Source organism: Mus musculus, chromosome 13 (genome assembly GCF_000001635.26).
Source record: "Mus musculus strain C57BL/6J chromosome 13, GRCm38.p6 C57BL/6J".
In the NCBI taxonomy this organism is placed as follows: Eukaryota; Metazoa; Chordata; class Mammalia; order Rodentia; family Muridae; genus Mus; species Mus musculus.
The window spans coordinates 65,509,823-65,514,134 of record NC_000079.6 but is presented as its reverse complement, the minus strand read 5'-3'; the positions used below and the strand labels follow the sequence as shown (position 1 = coordinate 65,514,134).

General features: G+C 36.2%; 1 non-coding gene across 1 annotated transcript; it reads right to left on the bottom strand.

The window, feature by feature from the left end:
- Positions 1-935: 935 nt before the first annotated feature.
- Positions 936-2,273, bottom strand: Gm10139 (the record flags this gene model as incomplete). Its single annotated transcript, XR_003950549.1, has 1 exon — positions 936-2,273. It is a non-coding gene; the product is annotated as a predicted gene 10139 (transcript).
- Positions 2,274-4,312: the final 2,039 nt, after the last annotated feature.

Sequence of the window (4,312 nt, the reverse complement as noted above, 5' to 3'; positions counted from 1 at the left end):
TTTACCTTATTCATTATATTCATGCAGGTTTTCTGCCATATGTGTTCTTTTATGTATGGGATGATGACTGTGTCACACAAGGGATTAGTACTCTGGAAAAATGGAAAGAGTTACTTTTTGGAATGTGTTCTTTATGTAGTTGCAGATGACAGTAAATTGCCAAGGTTTTTACCACAGTGATTACAATAATGAGGGTTCTCCCCAGTGTGCTTCACTTTGTATACATGTGAAGAATTAAGACATGCAAAGGCTTTACTGCATTGACAACCTTCATGAGGTTTCTCTCTTGTATGTGATCTCTTATGTCATTGCAGATGACTGTGACTTGAAATGCTTTACAACGCTGATTACATTCATAAGGTTTCTCTCCTGTATGTGTACTTTTAAAATAATGGAGATTACAAAGTTCTGAAGTGTGTCCCACATTGATTATATTCATGAGGTTTCTTTCCAGTATGGTATCTTTTATTTTTTGGAGACTAGTGAAAACTGCAAAGACTTCATTATCACATTGCTTACATTCATAAGGTTACTCTCCAAAATGGGTTGGTTCTTTTGTCTTTTTGAGATAATTACTTTGTGAAAAGGCTTTTACCACATTGGTTACATTAAGATTTCTCTCCACTATGTGTTTTTTTATGTCTTTGTTGACTTCTCCCTTGTGAATAGTCTTTCCACATTGATAATTATCCTAAGATTACTCTCCAGTATGGGTTCTTTTATGACATTGGAGATGAGTGGATGTAGCAAAGGCTTTACCACACTGATTACATTCATAAGGTTTTTCTCCAGTATGGGTACTTTTATGATATCTGAGACCACTGTGACAGGAAAAGGCTTTACCACATTGATTACATTCATAAGGTTTCTGTCCAGTATGGGTTCTTTTATGATATCTAAGACTATTGTGACAGGAAAAGGCTTTCCCACAATGATTATTCATAAGGTTTCTCTCCAGTATGGGTTCTTTTATGATGTTGGAGATGAGCAGGTCTTGCAAAGGCTTTACCACAATGATTACATTCATAAGGTTTCTCTCAGGTATGGGTTCTTTTATGACATTGGAGATGACTGAGCCTTGCAAAGCCTTTCCCACATTGATTACATTCATAAGGTTTCTCTCCAGTATGGGTTCTTTTATGATGTTGGAGATGAGCGGGTCTTGCAAAGGCTTTACTACATTGATTACATTCATAAGGTTTCTCTCCAGTATGGGTTCTTTTATGACATTGGAGATGACTGGGCGTTGCAAAGGCTTTACCACATTGATTACATTCATAAGGTTTTTCTCCAGTATGGGTTCTTTTATGATATCTGAGACTATTGTGACAGGAAAAGGCTTTACCACATTGATTACATTCATAAGGTTTCTCTCCAGTATGGGTTCTTTTATGACATTGGAGATGACTGGGCGTTGCAAAGGCTTTACCACATTGATTACATTCATAAGGTTTTTCTCCAGTATGGGTTCTTTTATGATATCTGAGACTATTGTGACAGAAAAAGGCTTTACCACATTGATTACATTCATAAGGTTTCTCTCCAGTATGGGTTCTTTTATGACATTGGAGATGACTGGGTGCTGCAAAGGTTTTCCCACATTGATTACATTCATAAGGTTTCTCTCCAGTATGGGTTCTTTTATGACATCGGAGAGGAGCGGGTCTTGCAAAGGCTTTACCACATTGATTACATTCATAAGGTTTCTCTCCAGTATGGGTTCTTTTATGACATTGGAGATGAGTGGGTGTTGCAAAGGCTTTACCACATTGATTACATTCATAAGGTTTCTCTCCAGTATGGGTTCTTTTATGATATCTGAGACTATTGTGACAGGAAAAGGCTTTACCACAGTGATTACATTCATGAGGTTTCTCTCCAGTATGGGTTCTTTCATGACATTGGAGATGACTGGGTCTTGCAAAGGCTTTCCCACATTGATTACATTCATAAGGTTTCTCTCCAGTATGGGTTCTTTTATGACATTGGAGATATTCGGGTCTTGCAAAGGCTTTACCACATTGATTACATTCATAAGGTTTCTCTCCAGTATGGGTTCTTTTATGTCTTTGGAGATGAGCAGGTCTTGCAAAGGCTTTACCACAATGATTACATTCATGAGGTTTCTCTCCAGTATGGGTTCTTTTATGATATCTGAGACTACTGTGAGAGGAAAAGGCTTTACCACATTGATTACATTCATAGAGTTTCTTCCAACTATGACTTCTTACATGCCTGGAATGATAATCGGTACATGTGAAAGCTTTAACACACTCATTACCTTTATCGATCATTTCATCTATATTGATTAATTTTACAGGTTGGTCTAATAATAAAGAATTATCAGATCTTAAGTTTTTATCACTTTGCATGTTCATGGTGTTCTCCCTCTCTATAGGTTGTTTTGCCTCTTTGAAAACAGCTGTGATGGTAAGAGCATTTATAAAATGGCTCATATATATATGTAACAACCTTTTTCTATATGACATTTCTATATGACGTATTTCCCATACCTTAAGAACAATGAAACAATGCAGAGCTTTGTACAAGCGATAGCATTCATAATTTCCCTGTAGTGTGAATCACAGCACATTAGCACTGTGAAGCAGGACAAACAGATGAATTTCCACATTTTTTCCTCGGTGTGACTTTGAAGATGTTTTCAGTAAAGTAAGAAAAACAATTAATCAAAAACTCCTATCACGTTCAGAAAGTCTAATAAAGTCAGAAAACTACATATCTTCTCATTGTTCTGGAAAGAGGTGTGTTGCTATTTTCAATGTTCATAGACTCTCATGGTTTTGTCCATTTGTCACTTGATATACCCATTAAAAGAAGAACAAATGAAAGTTTTCCACATTGTATTCACAACAGTTGACATTTTGTTCTTTGTAGACATGCTATATATGGATTAAGGTTTCTCCACTCAAGATTCTTGACTCTCATAAACTGACCTCTATAAAGTTAGGAATGAGTCTGCAAGAATATAAGTATCACCAACTTTACCTTGAAATACTTGCTTCCTAGAAGGTAATATATATATATACCCACACATCACTATTCAATGTGCAACATTTAAATATTATGAGACTATACAGAGTGTAGTTCCATAGCATAGGTTTAATGGAGCTACAAATCAAATAAAGGGATCTCTGAAGGCATTGTTTCCTTGTTTCCATTCTTAGACGAATGCCTTGGAACCACAAATCAGATAATAGACTCTGAGGTACACACACTTTCGAGAATATCATAATCATAGCTACAGGTAATGGATTGATATTTGACACTCTTGCTTTTCTTTAGAACTTCCAGAACTTACTACAATTTCCTCACAGACATATTTGTATCAGCTTGCACATGAAAATTACCTTGTATGTCTTCGAGAACTTTGACATGGTTCTTCAATATGATGGTCTTCACATTTGTAGCCTAAAATACAGCAACAGAAAATGAATGATATATTATTAGAAATTAGGAATAATTGAAGTTACTGTAAATTTTCACAGCTGTGAACCTGATTTATTCACCTCAATCTTACTTGTTCTCAATTTAAATAACAGAAGATCATCAATAACCAAAACACATTTGTTCCCTTAATTTGAAAAGCAAAAGAAAATTCACAGTCTTACCTATAGAAGTAAGGTTCCAGTAGGTGTCCAACATAACATCTTTGTAGAGATTCATCTGGGAAGGATCCAGCAAATTCCATTCTTCCTTAGTGAAGTTCACATGCACATCGTCAAAAGTCACTGCATCCTAAAATATCCCAGAAACGTGTACAACACAAAGCATGATAATAACATCACTACTTATTACCTGACACAGAAGTTGTAGTCTAATAACCATGCCTTATTAGAAGGAAATTGAATTATAATGTTCACCTCTGTTGCTGTTGAACCTTTTGCCTAGGAGATAGCCTTGCAAGGGAAATGCCAATTGAGAGGGAGACGCAAGGGGATACAGATCAACAGTACCAAGCCCACATCTGAGAAGCTGTATGAACAATTACTAACTACAAAAATATTGGACAAGATGGGGGTATTTGCTCGTGACTTTAATCCAGAGGCACAGGAAGGTGTATTTCCTCAAGCTGGAGGCCTGCATCATCTATGAAACAGATTCCAGGACAGCAAAAGTTACATAGTAAGACTCTCACTCCCCCTGCAAATATCACCCAAGGAAACAGAAATGATAGAAAGAACCCATAGTTCTGCACTGGAGTTCCTACAAAGAATTATACATTAACTGCAGTTCTGTATTCATCTTGCAGAAACATGAGGTACACCGGTTTAAACTGTAACATTAATAAAAT